The 18,027-nt window shown below is 38.0% G+C and overlaps 1 protein-coding gene and 1 long non-coding RNA gene across 10 annotated transcripts in view; one reads left to right on the plus strand and one right to left on the minus strand.

The window, feature by feature from the left end:
• The window catches only part of pard3aa (par-3 family cell polarity regulator alpha, a), a 647,780-nt gene that overhangs the window by 248,935 nt on the left and 380,818 nt on the right, over positions 1–18,027 (minus strand). The window lies entirely within an intron of this gene.
• LOC147837922 (uncharacterized) overlaps positions 12,258–18,027 on the plus strand; it is a 5,801-nt gene continuing 31 nt past the window's right edge. The window contains exons 1-5 of the long non-coding RNA XR_015524659.1: positions 12,258–12,994; positions 13,047–15,451; positions 15,539–15,946; positions 16,166–16,339; positions 16,385–18,027. The exon at positions 16,385–18,027 is cut by the window's right edge and continues 31 nt beyond it. This is a non-coding gene — a long non-coding RNA (uncharacterized LOC147837922). The remainder of the gene's footprint in view (positions 12,995–13,046; positions 15,452–15,538; positions 15,947–16,165; positions 16,340–16,384) is intronic.

Consider the following 18,027-nt stretch of genomic DNA (forward strand, 5'->3'; position numbering starts at 1 on the left):
CAGTTTGATGGCTGAAGCGAAAACAAAGACTGTTGCTTTACCCAAAAGAGCTTTCCATACCAAACACATCATGCTTTTGTTTAATCGTCCAAACCGATTGCGTCCCGAGGACATCCGAATCAGGTCAGCTGGGGATAAGCATCAAGGCTATCATGTGCAGTGTTTCCCAGACTGTTGGGTCTCATGAAGGATCTGCTTGTGTCTGTAAGGGCCTCTTCTGTTTAATCCGCACAAAACTCTGCTTGCAGGGTGCTGATGGCATAGAGGTGGGCTACTGTTGTTTTTATCATGCGGCGACCCCTCGTAGGGTCACGCTTGATACAACAAATAGACCCCCCATGCTTGTTTGCAGGACACAGAATCAAGACATTGTGGGAATGGACTGATTGCTGCAGATTGGTATTGGACCCCAAATCGGGGCTCCACAAATAGACTTGAATCAAAGCAAATCCTCGATGTTGCATCAAAACTTACAGGGGCAGCTGACTATTTACAGTTGCTTTACAAGATATAAGGACTACAGAGGCTTTCGGGATAGCATTCATAACTTCAAACTGCTAATGCAAATAAAATTTAGCTGTAATGTATGGGTTGACAAGTGTTCAACATGGAGGTCCTGGTGCAAGATTGCATCAATGTATTTGACTGATGCTTTTGTCCATTTAAAGTGCTTCAGCTTTAGCTTTCTATCTAAACTGGTCACACGACTGTACAAGAGTACAGCTCTAAATAGCATTTTGGTCACACAGAAGGGGCTCTATTTTGACGGTCCTTGCGCAGAGCGCAAAACGCAGGGCGCAAACGCTTTCAGGGCGTGTCAGAACGCATTTTTGCTAATTTAAGGACGGGAAAATCCGCTTTCCGCCAAAGCGCATGGTCTAAAAGGGTTTAGTTTATAAATATATATATATATATATCCTTAAGGTATTATATATTTTTCATATCTAAAGATATTTGCGTATTGCTCTGCATCTTGTGTCTAGTGTGTAACCCAGGCGCACTTTGCACCAGACAATAGACCGACTTTGTTCTGGTCTAAAGATCAGACTATTAACAGTTTCTCAAAATAGCAATGCGACAAAACACGCCTGCTTTTTTAGACCAGAACGCCTAAGGTCGCACATTTGAGCGCAAATGCATTTGCTATTTAAACAGTGTGGCGCAACACCTCAAAATTATCCTTGCGGCGAGCTAAAAGTACCAAAAGACTATTGTGCCGCGCCTTGCGCCACATTGCGCCGGGTGTATGATAGGGCCCAAGGTCTTGAAGATGGTTAAGCTTCGAATGGTCCAACTTTAAAAGAACAACCCACATTTTTCCATTCAGCCAATCTCTGGGTCTGTTGGAACCAACATCTAAGGACAACCTTATTTTGAGGTCCATTAATGACGTTAAATAACGTTGATATTTGGTTGATTTTAGGTTGTGCTGGGAAGTGATCAAAATCCAACATCGAGCCAACATCTTAAACGTCACGTTGACGTCAAATACTGACATCTATTCATCAGGTGTGGCAACCAAAATCCAACATCTGTTAGACGACAAAATGGTAATGTCCACACAACATCAAGCTTTAACGTCATATTGACATTTGGTTGATGTTAGGTTGGACTTTGGACACTGACGTTGAGTTCTGACGTGAACCCGATTTACATTTCCAAACAAAATGCAACGTCGCCCAACATTGGGGTACAATGCCAATCTCACATCAAGTTGACATTTTGTGTCTGCTGGGCTGGTATTGACCAGACTCAAACCTGATCTGCATCACTCAGCAACCATCTAAGAGCTGCATGAGTGGTCATTCGTATCATATTGGACTTTAGATGTCCAGATTTTCAACCAAAATGTTTTCTGATAAACCATTAACAGTCTGTACAGGTTATTAGTCTCACTGTTGTTGCTCTAAGCAAGCAAATGCTTTTGGAGAGAGCTGGTACATTGCGCCCATTCAAAATCTGGATTTCATGAAGGTTCCAGTTTCCTAGAGTCATCGAAAAAAGCATAATTCAACTTTGTGTAATCCGGTAATCCAAAAAAAGGGTTTAAATGAAAGAAATAGGCCAACATGTGGTATTAATCACAGCCTCCCGTGTATTTAGGAACAAAGTCATCAACAATCAGTTCAACTTTTTTTCTTCCCAGAAGCGGAGGAGTGAGAGAAAGCCAAATATTTGTCATGGTTGTCCATCCACAGTGACTTGCTGTGGTCAGGGGGAAATCCAGCAGGTCATGGGGCTTTGATGCCATTGTGTTCCTGCTAGTTTTGCAAGATAAATCTTACAAAATACGGTGATCATTTGACATTGTATTTCATCATGCGTGTTGGCAAACATTAATGCAGTCACATTTGATTTGCGTTCGGTTTCTTGAGAATGTTCTTGTACTCTAAACACAGGAAAGAAATAGCCTCGCTCATTAAAACAACAAAGCTCAGCATCTATCCCCTGCCACAGTAATGTTGCTTTGCTGGTGTAAACCTGTGTGCCTGACTGCCTGATCACTACTCATAACCGCTTTGAATCCATAAAAACACTTGAGCTGTGATCTGAAGGTTGTAGGTTTGATGCCCACAAGATGTTCAACTTTCAATTCAGACACTTCTCCTTTTAACCATCAGTTGCTCTGCTTAACACCATTTGCAATCAATAACGTGTTTGCTGTCATTTGCACTTTAAATGCGATGTACTGTAAGCCATTTTGGAAAACACTTTACGAAACAGTCATATAACTTTTGTAATCACGATGTTTTAATGACAAACTCAATGTGTATTACTGTAATTGAGGTCAAGAAATATTATTAACGATGATTATGATGGCTTCATGACAATCATGTTTATGACAGAGTTATGACAAGTTATGTTTTCTTGGAAATGTCTATTTATCATGATAAAGACGTCTAAAACAATGCATTTAATATGACATAACTGAGCAAATGACACTTATGCAGATATGACCCTTTTACCATCATGACATGACAGTCTTTTGAACACCCCTTCATGTAAATGTTACCAAAACATTTCTACCATGAATGCAAATCAGCTTTAGGTACACACTTATACATATATATTTTTTAAATTGATAATAATAATAATAATACAAAATGACCAGTTTAGACTTATTTTATATTACTGGGTATCATTTTGCATGATCATTTAGGCCACAGGTGTCAAACCCAGTTCCTCGAGGGCTGCAGATCTGCACAGTTTAGCTTTAACCCTAATTAAACACACCTGATCAGACTAATCCTAGTCCTTCAGGCTTGTTGGAAACCTACAGGTAAATGTGTTGAAGCAGGGTTGGAACTAAACTGTGCAGAGCTGCGGCCCTTCAGAACCTGTGATTTAGGCTATTTAATACAGCACTGCTATGCTGATTCCTATTTAAAGTAAAGTGCATACAAATTGAATGTAATATCCTTTCTCAATGAAACAACTTATCTAACTTGTTTTTACACAGATTATGAGCAAATCAATTTTCCCTGAGACAAATCTAAACACAGATGTATCTATAGGAGGAATCAAATGTGGATGTCTAACAAAAGTTGTTCACACTCTTTGTTTGGTGGAAGTGAAGCACAACATGAGCTCAATAAGTAGAGATATAATCCACTAGTGAATACACTTTCATCTGTATTATTCTCAACGTAGTATGTAAAGGTTTAACAAAGCAAAAACTACACTGTAAAGAAATATGACAAAAAGTCAAGACAACATATATATATATATATATATATATATATATATATATATATATATATATATATATATATATATATATACATATATATATATATATATATATATATATATATATATATATATATATATATATATATATATATATATATATATATATATATACACATACATATATATATATATATATATATATTTATATATATATATATATATATATATATATATATATATATATATATATATATATATATATATATATATATATATATATATATATATTTATTTATATATATTTATTTATTTATTTACATTTATTTATTTATTTATTTATGTTGCTTTAACTTATTTTAATAAGTTGAACTGGTTCAATTTTTAAGCTATAAAATAATTAACAATATTTTAATTCAGTCTAAAACAAAAAATATTAAGGCAGCAAGATTTCTTTTTCTTTTTTCAGTTTAAGTGTACATATACACTAACTGGTGTCCAAACTCGGTCGGCTCGGGTCGGTGTCCTGCTGACTCAGGCTGTTTCTCAATTCCAAGAATGCAGAGAACGGACTTGTGTTCTTGTGGGGACCAGTCTTGCCAGGTGTCCTCGGAAGAACGAACTCAGGAGACCGCGAGGACAGAGAACGCGTCCTTTGAGAAATGAGATGATGCGTTCTTCCTGATGGTCACATGACCTTCACGTGTTTTAAATGGTAAATTATTTAAACATTACCACATTCTTACAACGATTTAATGTTTTTCCCTTTTCAAAATATTTACCTTGCATAAAAACATTAAAAATATACTCTGCACAATATAAATAAAACAGATTTTAATATGAATTACAGTAAATAAACACCCTTAATGTGTTTATTCCTTTATTAAGGTGTTCATGGTAATGTTTACTTTCACCGCTTCATTTAGGGAAACTCCTGAGGTAAATAATTTATATCCCTGAACTTTAATAATAAATCTAAATAAAATGATGCGCTTCCCACCTCCAGTCGCAATGACTTCTAGGACTTCCAGAGCGAGTTCGGTGCTCAAGTCTGCAACGGTGCGTCCTCGATATCAAGATCACATCCAGGAAAGTTCACGCATCCTCAGTACTTGCGGTCTTGAGTTCTGGAACTGAACTTAGGCAGCTGATGACGTTACACGAGAACACGAGGACGCAAGACCGCTGAAGAACGCATATTGAGAAACAGCCTTTAGCTCCAACTTGCTTCAACACACCTGCCAGGAAATTTCTAATATATCCAGTAGGAGCTTGATTAGCTGGTTCAGGTGTGCTTGATTAGGGCTGGAGCTAAACTATCCAGGACAACGGCCCTCCAGGACCGAGTTTGGACACCGCTGCACTAACTGCACGTATCTCTGGTTTTAAAATGACATCTGAATATAAAAAAGTAAAAACTCAGCAATCACAAAGTCACGACCTGAAAAGTTTTTCCCTTTCCACAAAAATCAAACAGAAAAGAAACTGAGTTCCCAAAGGAGAGAGCCTTAAAAGGCAGAAAACACAGCAAACCATTAAATGCTTTTAACAGCTAAACAGCTCCAAAAATAGTGTTCTTGGCCAGACTACAATCTTGCATTTAGGACTCGTCCCAACTAGCACACTTGAAGTGGATTAGAGGTTTTGCGTTCTGCACAGCACATATGAGGCCACGAGTTCAGTAAGAGTCTCATTCTGCTTTTTTACAGTGCAGACGCACAAATGTCCTGTATTCACCCTTAATGCACTTTTCTGTGTCAACATGATTGTGGTTAATTAATTTTAGATTAATAATTACAGATGGGGCTCTATTTGAACAATCTGAGAGTATGATTTAAAGCGAACAGCACATGTGCATAAACTGAAACCACTTTTGGTATTTTAATGGTGGGAAAAACAGTGCCAAGCGCATAGTCAAAAAGTCTCGTCCTTATTCCTTTAATCAGTTATGCATGTGCTTTGTATGTAACGTGCATTAAACCAATCACATCTCCCATTCCCTTAAGGAGCTTGTTGTGGCCGTGCATGTTGGATTCACTGTTTACATAGTTTACTTTGTAAGAGGAAAAATTGCACAATTGGAAAACTGGTAAATGGTGCGGTATATGCAAATATAGCATAATTTGTATATAAACTGTATATATTAACTGTATAAACTGTATAGAAACAATAATTAATATGTTTACATTAATGTTAGAGTTGGGATAGCGTTAAGAAAATACAATTTAATGAGTAATTTAATTAATAAATCGGTCCCACTTTATATTAAGTGGCCTTAACTAATATGTACTTACACAGGAATTAATAGTTTGTTACAATGTACTTATTGTGTAAATACACATATTTACTGTGTATTTATGCTTGATTAAATGTATGTAATTACATTTGTAATTAACTTTTGTAGTTACATTTGTAAATACACTGTTGATCATCCCTTACACCTTAACCCACCCTTAAACCTACCCATACTACCAAACCTGTCCATAACCCAACCTCTATTCCAACTCACAAGCACCACAAGTGTTCTCAAATACATTATAAACACAGTAAGTACATTGTATTTATTTTTTGATGTAAGTACATAGTAGTTAAGGACACTTAATATAAAGTGGGTCCAATAAATCTTATAACAGACAGTCGCAGCTGTATCCCTTCTAGTAGGTGGTTGTGTTGTGTTGCTGATTTGACATTTGTCATTTAAAAGCAATTATGTTAAGCATATTTTGTGTTTTTAGCATCAACTAGACGGGCCGAGTGAACAAAGCTTGACTTTGGTAGGGGTCAGGGGAATCATTTAATTGTGTACGACTTTCCTTTTAATCATGTTATTGTTTAAAGACTAATTGCAGTGAATGAAAGTGTTAATTGACAGGCCTAATGTACAAATACACTATTTGTGTGCATGTGTGTGTGTGTGTGTGTGAGTTTGCAGTGCTCCAGAGGCCTGGTCCTATAGCATAAACAAAGATTTATAAATACTGCACTAAATGTACAGTCCATAGCTTGGTCATGTCAGTACATACATTAACTAATGAAGTTTATTTTAAAGTATTAGCATTTTTTAAATGCTTTAAAGTATAAAAAACACATCTACAGACAAGTTAATTTCAGATTGTGTTGCTAATGTGTCATTTAAAAGCAATTATGTCAAGCATGTTTTGTGAGTTTAGCTTCAGATAAATGGGAAGGTGAAGTCTAGATGGGATACAGCTGTGGATACATCAATTTAGCATAGTTTATATATAAACTGCACAACAATAATTAATATATTTACATTAATGTAAGTGTTGGGGTAGACGTTAATAAAATACAATTTAATGAATAATTTAATAAGTCTTGTTAACCTCCGGTTGCAGCTGTATCTCTTTTAGAAACTATGAAAATAAGGCCGCCGAGTGAACAAATCTTGACTTTGGTAGGGGTCAGGGGAGTCAGTTAATTGTGTACGACTTTCCTTTTAATCATGTTATTGTTTAATGACTAATTGCAGTGAATGAAAGTGTTAATTGACAGGCCTAATGTGTGTTTGTGTGTATGTGTGTGTGTGCAATGCTCCAGAGGCCCGGTCCCTAAGCAGTGTGTGTTGCAGAGTAATATGACATGCTAAGGTCACGTAATCTTCAGTGATTCAGGCAGCAGACATCAAGGATTTATTTAGCCTGACATGTTTACTGTGCCAAAATATGTGAAGCGTTTATTAAATTAAAATACACTGTGTTCTAGTTGTTGTTTTATACCAAGACAACTCATTTTAGTAAACACAATACCGTGATATTTTTATGCAAGCTTATCATACCCTCAGAATCAGGTCTTCATGATTCAGGCTCTCTGTGGTCACCATGTAAGTCTGTTATCTCCCATCAGCCCTACACCTGCTAGCATAACAGCGCTCATTATCCCGTAGTCTTCTTCATCAACAGATTAATACAGCGGGTGTGCTAATCTGACAGCCGCAGACAAACCACTTAAGGGAAGCTGAGGAGACGCTGCTGGCCTGATGCAATTCCCAGCATATCTCTGTCATTCTGGTTCTGGTTCAGTGCCATTCACCAGAGAGCAGAGAGACACGGAAAAACAGAGAGGAAGGTCGCCGCTTCGGGATTCACACGGGGAACTGATGAAAGGGTGAAATATTAAAAGCTCAGCTACGCCTCTGTGGGATCTCTCTCTATAGATTATGCCTCTGACCTTCCTATAGAGTTGGAAAATAACATTCAGCTTCATCCGACGCAGTTGAACACATATTCTAACTGTACAAAAGCCATTTAAGTACGTTTGTGTCTTGTTTCTAGTTCAGATATCTAAAAAGAATTCAATCAAGAAGCATTTTACAGACAAGCCAAACATTTAGGTTTGCTTGCAGAAATAATTCCTGGCTTAGTGGTTAGCACTGTCACCTCACAGCAAGAAGGTCACTGGTTCGAGTCCCAGCTGGGCCAGTTGGCGTTTCTGTGTGGAGTTTGCATGTTCTCCCCGTGTTGGCGTGGGTTTCCTCTGGGTGCTTCGGTTTCCTCCACAGTCCAAACACATGCGCTATAGGTGAACTAAATTGTAGTGTATGTGTGTAGTGTAGTGTATGTGAGTGTGTGAATGAGTGTGTATGGGGGTTTCCCAGTACTAGGTTGCAGCTGGAAGGTCATCCGCTGTGTAAAAACATGTGCTGGATAAGTTGGTGGTTCATTCCGCTGTGGCGACCCCTGATAAGTAGGGACCAAGACGAAGGAAAATAAATGAATAAATTTAAATATTAATATTTTAGTAAATGAATATTAACTTTTATTATATCCATTAATTAAATTATATTTATATTGTAATCATTTACTATTTATTTTCATTATGAACTTAAATTTTATTATTTATTTTTAGCTTTCTATTTAAAAACAAAATAATAATAATATAATATAATATATTATAATATAATGTAATGTAATAAATATAATATAATAAATATAATATAATAAATATAATATAATATAATATAATATAATATAATAAAATAAAATATAATATAATATAATATAATATAATATAATATAATATAATATAATAAAATATAATATAATATAATAAATATAATAAATATAATATAATATAATATAATATAATATAATATAATATAATATCATAAATATAATATAATATAATATAATATAATATAATATAATATAATATAATATAATATAATATAATAAAATATAATATAATATAATATAATATAATATAATATAATATAATATAATATAATATCATAAATATAATATAATATAATATAATATAATATAATATAATATAATATAATATAATATAATAAAATAAAATATAATATAATATAATATAATATAATATAATATAATATAATATAATATAATATAATATAATAAAAATGTTAAAAAGTAAACAGAAAAACATCAGATTCAAATTAATTTATTCTCTTTTTGGTTTAGTCCCTCTATTAATCCGAGGTTGCTACAGCGGTATGAACCGCCAACTTATCCAGAATATGTTTAACACAGCGGTTGCCCTTCAAGCTGCAACCCACTACTGGGAAACATCCATACACCACACACACACACACACACACACACACACGCACTATGTGTGGTTTAAATTTAAACCAATTTCGAGATGATCACGTGCTTATGATCAACACGTCTGGCACCTCATTAGCTCCATAATCTGCCCAATTACATGATTACGGCAGCATTATAAATAACCAGAGTTTTTCCCTCCAGTTATCTTCGTCTCAAAGCTTTCCCCCTTCCACCCCTACATCCTCCCTTTTTTTTCCCCAATAGGGGGACATGGTGGCCCAGTGGCTAGCACTGTTACCTCACAGCAAGAACACCGCTGGTCCAACCTCCTATCGGGCCGTTTGGCGTTTCTGTGCGGAGTTTGCATGTTCTCCCTGTGTTCGCGTGGGTTTCCCCTGGGTTCCCCAGTTTCCTCCCACCGTTTAAAAGCATAAACCATAGCTAATCGACTAAACCAAATTATCACCCAAGACAACCTTAGTTCACACTTCACACACGGCGACAAGCAGGGGAGTTCTCGCCCTTCTAGCGAGAGGGAGCCCCGGGCTCGAGGATATTACGAGCTCAGGGCTTTCTCCCGGGACAGCATGCCAATTACGCTTTATTGATTATCAGCTAAGTGTGAACTCTTGAAGGAAAATTTAGCTTACCCAATTCCCCAACAGCGCATGTGTTTGGACTGTGGGGGGAACCTGAGCATCCGAAGGAAACCCACGCCAACACGGGGAGAGCATGCAAACTCCACATAGAAATGCCAACTGACCAAGCCGAGGCTTGAACCAGCAGCCTTCCTGCTGTGAGGCAACAACGCTACCCAGTGCGCCACCATGCCACCCTTCAACTGAATTCAATTTGTGTAATTGTGCAATTCACCATTATAAGTGTAGCTTGAAAAAGTCAAGAGTATAAGACATCCACAGCACAGAACTAACAAATAAATGTAAAAAATAAAACAAAATGCCTACAATCTTCGAGTTTGAATGCTCTGCTGTAATTAACTTGCTTTTTACACTCTTCGCCGCAACAAAAAAATCACGGAAAAACAATTTAATACACAAGAAATGCCAGTAAGGAATAGTCACGGTCAGTAAATGCCGTCACAGAAAGTGAAGTGTTTTTCTCTCTGGCCGCACACAAAAACCTCGCCGGCCCACGTCCCTTTGTTCTGTCCATTCTTTCATTAACAGGTCCTTTTGCAAAACAGCACGTGCAGAAGTACGCGACGGGTCCTCAATTTGCGACACAGTGTGATTTTCTGCCACTGGCTGGACTTTTCAATCGGCCCAAAGATGTTCTCACAGCGAGCAGGACTGCTAATGCACTCCACATCAAAGAACCGCTTGATTACTGTCGAGAACTTGAATCATTTTTTCTTAAAATAATCACTGTTTTAAACAGCCCTCAAAGTCCCGGCTAAAAGTCGACAGTGAGAAGAAAAACACCTTCGATTCAGGCTAAGAAGTGAATCTGCCACCTGCTGCATTACACCTTGACAAGTAGCCCGCAGTAGCAGACTTGAAAGATTCACTCTGCCAGTTAGATTGATGTAAGGTTGAGTGTGTATACTACATCTTCACATGCTTTCACAGCCAGCAGCCCTGGCACTGACAGAACCGCCAATCAATCTGACTGACAGCCGCGGCAGCCAATCAATGTGATGGTGCAATACTGTCAGGTTTATAGCCCCACCCATCATTCTCACTCAGAGAGGGTGAATATAGTCTTTGTATCTCTCTCACTGCACACAATGAATTCCTTTTTTGTCTTGTTTCTAGTCCAAATATCTAAAAAATAATTAAATTAAGAAGCATTTTCTTGATGTCCAAACAATTTTGTCTTGTTTAAGAAAAATTATGCCAAAATTAAGTGAGTTTTTGCTTACAAGTTAAACAATCAGCAAAAGGCGTAAGTAAAATAATAGCATTTAATGTAGGATTAGTTTGCTTACCCTATTGGCAGAATATTTAGCTTGTTTTAAGGAAGAACTTAATTTTGACCTATTATTTCTGAAAATAAGACAATATGTTCTGCTTGTTTGTAAATACTTCCTGGTTTAAGAGTTTTTAGATATTTGGATGAGAAACAAGACACAAACTCACTCAGAGATACTGAATTTAATGTTTTTTTTTATCTGCAGAATTCTACACGTGCAGATTCCGTGTGTGCTTAGCAATAGGCCACTGTCTGAGCTGGTGTATTAGCATAAAGCAATCTGATTGGCTGACGCTTCTATCGGCGATTGAAAAGTTGAGCAAGTCCCAACTTCTGCAGCGAGCAACGCCGCAACGCCTGACGTCACCTATTCAAAGTGAATGGGAAGCGTTGAAGCTGAAGCCCCGTGTGAATGGAGCGTAAAGCACAAGCTAACTAGTGAAATATGTAGCTAATCTATGATTAAAATCACCCTAGTTTAAATAAATATTAATTTATAATAAAAACTATAGTGATTTTGAACCATACCATAGTGACTGGGAGATGACCAGCTAAAACCAGCTTGACCAGCCCAGCCAGGCTGGGAGCCCCACCAAAAACCAGCTACGTCCTGCTTAAACCAGGCTGGTCAAACTTGTTGTTTTAGCTGGTCATGGCCTGACCAGCTAAGACCAGGCTGGAAATGGCCAAAACTATAAATCACAAGCCTTATGGCTAAATCACCGCATCACTAAATCACATACTAAATCACAAGCTAATTTACTACATACCTTTTCTGATTACAAGGAATATTGATAGCTAAACACAAACCAAAGCATACGGTTAATCATTAGCTTATAATGTGTGGCATAAGCTTGTATTAAAAGAAAGTTACTACCCTGCTGAAAACTGACCAGCCTGGAAATGGCCAAATCCCCTCTAAAACCAGCCTGGTTGGCTAGCTTAAACCAGCCAACCAGCCTAGGCTGGTTTAAGCTGTTTTTTTTTCAGTAAAAGGCTGAAATACTGTGTTGTAAATGTTAAAACTGCTAAATGTTTATCATGCTAATCCAACTGCCTTATTAAAATAGTCATGCAGCTTATTTTTGTCGTTTTTTCTTTCTTAAATGTGTTAAAAGGAGCTGAAGCAGATTTCCAGAACTCTCTCCACACTGGACGTTCAGCCACTATGATGAGCTCAAGTGCACAAGGCCATCACGTCTGTAATGCCAGTCATTCAGAGGCAGATTCACTCGGAGTATTCCTCAAATATGGCCAGTGGGAGTCTCCAGCAAGCAGAAGTCACACAAACCTCATTTTACACTAATGTACCCACATAAGCCATTTTTGGAGCCTATTTTTGCTGTTTAATGGGGTTAACCTTTACTGACACACACTTACAGGCTGCAAATCAACAGTTGTGAAGGGCAGATTTACACTGGTACAGCATATCAGCTAAAACAGCAGGAAAAGTCACTGTGTGTGTCACTTTAACTGGCTCAGGTAACACTGAGTGCAATCTGAGTGAGTGTACAAGAATCCAGAATTGCCATGCATGACTGCTAAAGGGAAATGCTGAGATGTTTGACTATGCAGATCTATATACACTGTAAAAAATATGTTTGTTGTTTTCCTTCTTAAAGGTGTTGAAAGGAGCTGAAGCTAATGTCCAAAACTCGTTCACTCTCATTCAGTCATGTGGCTAAATTAAGCTAACTTGCAAGTAAAATCAACAACTGAAACTGGAGCCCAGCCAAAACCAGCTATGTCCAGCTTAAACCAGGCTGGTCAAGCTGGTTTTAGCTGGTCATTTTCCAGCCTGACCAGCTTAGACCAGGCTGTAAATGGCTGGAAACCAGCCTGTAAGTGGCCAAAACCTCTCTAAAACCAGCCTGGTTGACCAGCTAAAACCAGCCAACCATCTTAGGCTGGTTTCAGCTGGTTTCTTCAGCAGGGAAATTATAAGCTAAGCTATTATCTGAAACCCAAGTCAGGAAGCTAACCAAATCTCTAACCAATTGCTATATCGCAAGCTAAATACTAATCATAGCTGAATCGCAAACTTATTGCTATAAATGCTAACCAAACTGTATTGCTAGGCTTATTGCTAATTAAATCACAAGCATTATCATTAGCTATAACACAGACTGTTCAGTCATGTGGCTAAATTACGCCTAAAATAGCCAACTGAATCACTTTATTACTACTTGGGAATCGCAAACCCAATCAAGCTATCAGCTAAATCGCTAAATCATAAACTAATCTAACCAAATCTCAAGTGAAAGGCTAGGTAAATGCTACCAAATCTAACTGAATCTAAACTAAACTGCTTAATAAATCACAAGCTATAGCTTGTGGCTAGCCAAATTGTAGCTGAAACACAATTATTGCATGTAAACAAACCACATCACTAACTAACTCAGACTAAATCCCAAGCTAATTTACTTCATAACACACAAGGACAGGCTACTGAAAATACTGTGGTGTACATGTTAAAAGTGCTAATCATGCTAATCCAAACAGGTAAGCCCAATCAAACTGTTAGCCACTCTGCTAAATCATAAGCTATACTTTTAATTGAACCACAAGTATGGAAGCTAATCAAATCCCTAACCAATTGCTAGCAGAATATACTATCACAAGCTACACTTTGGGTCCATTAGGTACCAAATGAGCATCGCATCAACACCACAGCCTACCTGAGTATTGCTGCTGACCATGTCCATCCCTTTATGAGCACAGTGTCTCCATCTTCTGATGGCTACTTCCAGCAGGATAACGCACTATGTCATAAAGCTCAATCATCTCAGACTGGTGAACATGACGATGAGTTCACTGTACTCAAATGACCTCCACAGTCACCAGAGCTAAATCCCATAGAGCACCTTTTGGAAAGGGAGATTGACATCATGGATGTGCAGCTAACAAATCTGCAGCAACTGTGTAATGCTATCATGTCAATATGGAGCAAAACCTCTGAGGAATATTTCCAGTACCTTGCTGGATCTATGCCACGAAGCATTAAGGCAGGTCAGAAGGCAAGAGAGGGTCCAACCTAGTGCTAGTAAGGTGTACCTAATAAAGTGGCCGGTAAGTGTATGTTAGTTATTAAACATCTAAACTTTATGTATAAACAGCTTAATTCATTATACCTCTGCCTGCTTCTGCTAATTTCATGATGTTGGATAGACAATTCAGAAGAAATATCTGTATGTTTGCTTTCACATCTGGAATGATAAGATCTGTTGTAGGCACAGAGGTCCGCCCTTTTTCAACACAGTCCACTAAATTAAAAATGTCTAGCCTCGCCTCTGCTTTAAACTATTAAAATGCTCATAAACGTCACCTTTTCACATTTCTCAAGGTTAAAAGTTTTGGAAGAAAGATCAAGATCCTATAATGCAAGTCAAAAGCATAAATAAATAGGAGGAAAATTAAAAATAATAACATGAATCACAAAATAAGGAAAGCTGCTAATTTAGGGATATTTTCTTACAGTGTAGGAAGCTGAATTTGCTGTGTGTGACAAGGAAAGATGAGACCTGAATGTGCTCAGGGTATTTTCCTGCAATCTGAAGAGCAGACTATGACATGGAATCATTTGTATGCAGTTTGAAAACCAATTAAAATCTGATTTTTGGAAATGTATGTCAGTCGGAAAGGTCAGATCACATTTCAAATACTGTTTTTTGTGTGTGTGTGCGCGTGTGTGTGTGTGTGTGTGTGTCATTTAGGACGTGATTTGTCTGAAATGTCAAATGCAGAGCACTGCACCGGTGGATCCTGGCTTGCTGTCTGTGATACAATCCCTGTCAGAGAAAATAATCATTACTGCCTCTAAATGGTATGTCAAATTTAAGTATTTATTTATTATTTAGTTAGATAGTACATTTTCTGCTGTCTCTTTGTATTATTCAGTTGAGGGCAGTGTTTTATTTATTTTTTCTAATATTTCGTAAGTGATATTTAAGGCGTTAAGGACATTTTTCACAGTATTTACTATAATATTATTATTTTTTTTCATCTGGAGAAAGTCTTATTTGTCTTATTTCGGCTGGAATAAAAGTAGTTCTTAATTTTAAAAACCATTTTAAGGTCAATATTATTAAAATAATTATATATTAACAATTAAAATGTTACAAGAGGGCTAATAGCTCTAACTTCAATTGTGTTTATATGGTATTATATGTCAGGGTGACATAATACTACATTATATTTAGGGCAGTCTTTAGTCATTAGTCTTTATATAGTCATTATATTTATCAGTCTGTTGGAGCCGGACAATCAGTCCTTTGGGGTGTGGCTATAAGTGCTTTAGGGTGGGACTGTCAGTCCTTTGGGGTGTGGCTATAAGTGCTTTAGGGTGGGACTGTCAGTCATTTGGGGCGGGGTTATAAGTGCTTTAGAGCATGACTATCAGTCATTTGGGGTGTGGCTATAAGTGCTTTAGGATAGGACTATCAGTTCTTTGGGGTGTGGCTATAAATGCTTTAGGGAGAAGCTATCAGTTATTTGGGCCAGGGCTATAAGTGGTTTAGGGTGGGACTGTCAGTCATTTGGGGTGGGGTTATAAGTGCTTTAGAGCAGGACTATCAGTCGTTTAGGGCGTGGCTATAAGTGATTTAGAGTGGGACTATAATCATTTGGGCCAGGGCTATAAGTGCTTTAGGGAGGAGCTATCAGTCATTTGGGGCAGGGCTATAAGTGCTTTAGGGAGGAGCTATCAGTCATTTGGGGCAGGGCTATAAGTGCTTTAGGGAGGAGCTATCAGTCATTTGGGGCAGGGCTTTAAGTGCTTTAGGGAGGAGCTATCAGTCATTTAGGGCGGGGTTATAAGTGCCTTAGGGCAGGATTATAGTCATATGGGCCAGGGCTATAAGTGCTTTAGGGAGGGGCTATCAGTCATTTGGGCCAGGACTATAAGTGCCTTAGGGTGGGACTGTCAGTCATTTAGGCCTGGGTTATAAGTGCTTTAGAGCAGGATTATCAGTCATTTGGGGCAGGGTTATAAATGCCTTAGGGTGGGACTATAGTCATTTGGGGCGTGGTTATAAGTGCTTTAGAGCAGGACTATCAGTTGTTTGGGGCGGGGTTATAAGTGCTTTAGAGCAGGACTATCAGTCATTTGGGGCGTGGCCATAAGTGATTTAGAGTGGGACTACAGTCAATAGGGCCAGGGCTATAAGTGCTTTAGGGTGGGACTTTCAGTAATTTGGGGCGTGGCTATAAGTGCTTAAAAGCAGAACTATCAGTCATTTGGGGAGGGGCTATAAATGCTTCAGAGCAGGACTGTCAGTCTTTTGGGCGGGGCTATAAGTTCCTACGGTCATATAAAATCAGGCAAACACTAACTATTGTTATATTTATGGTGTATTATTTTGCAATGTGAATTCTTCATACTTATAGGAATTCACAAAAGTATTTGCCATTTATTTATTTATTTGATCTTCAGCATGTTGTGCCACACAAAGATTACCTCAAGACGTCACCCACCAATTTATATTTATAGCATGTTATTTGTGTCTCATTTGAGTCTGTTTTCAAGCTTAAGGGCTTCATTCTTCATCCAGAGCTGTCATAACAGCCACACGAGACGACATTATCTGACTAACCTTGTAGCTCAACCTGTGCCTCGTCTGCACTTCCAGACTGACAGCAAATGAGCAGCGTTTGAGCAGAAAGAGAAAAAACTGACCTCTGACAAACAGACACACGTCCACACATCAAGCACATTCTGTCAGTCCAGAAGTCAGTAATGGCCTATTTCATGTGTATTTCATTTCTCATGTTTGCACAGATAAAAAAAAAATAACATGTCATGCAAGTGACTGACAAGTGGCGAAACCATTCTCAGGTGCATGTGGCAGAAAATAAAAAATAAAAATGCAGTTTATGAGACATATGACAATGTGTCAGACCGACAATAGCTGAAGGGTGCTATTATCATCCCCGAGGTAAACTTTCCCAAACTTTTGCCTTTTTAACTTTCCTCCGGAGGAGATGTCGAGCTAAACTCTCTGAAGTGCTGCATTTTGAGAAGTTTTCCCGTTTCTGGGGAACGCTCGCTCTTGTGCTTTGAGAAGGAGAAAATGTCAATGCGCACACATTTGAACAAAAGCAACAAGAATAGAGTGAGAAGTGAAGACGAGCAAAATGTGAAGAGACAAGGTGAGAGAACGAACGAGGTGATATTATTATATTCTATCATTGATTCTGATCATTATAATATAGTAACACTTATAAATATAGTAACACTTAAATAGGGAAGTTATTATTAATATAATGATTTGTAGTAGTAATTGCAGTAGTAATATCAATAGTAAATATCATTGTTCGTAAGGCCTGTTGTCATGTAGGACTAATAAAAATACACAAGGAATAATAATAACAATATATTTAACAATACAGAGAGACAGACAGAAAGACGGATATATAGACGGATAGACAGACAGACAGACAGACAGACAGACAGGCAGACAGACGGACGGACGGACGGACGGACGGACGGACAGACGGACAGACGGACAGACGGACGGACAGACAGACAGATGGATGGATCGATTAATGGATAGGATACATGGATGGACGAACGGACGGACGGATGAATGGACTGACAGACTGACAGACAGACTGATTGACGGATGGATGGATGGTCGGATAGGATAGATGGACAGACAAACAGACAGACAGATGGACGGATGGACAGATGGACGGACGGACGGACAGACAGACAGACAGACAGAGGGACGGACGGACGGATGGACAGACAGACAGACTGACAGACAGGTAGATAGATAGATAGATACATAGATAGATAGATAGACAGACAGACAGACAGACAGACAAACAGACAGACAGGCAGACAGGCAGACAGGCAGACAGACAGACAGACAGA

Source organism: Danio rerio, chromosome 24, assembly GCF_052040795.2.
Source record: "Danio rerio strain M-AB ecotype USA chromosome 24, GRCz13ab, whole genome shotgun sequence".
NCBI classification, from domain to species: Eukaryota; Metazoa; Chordata; class Actinopteri; order Cypriniformes; family Danionidae; genus Danio; species Danio rerio.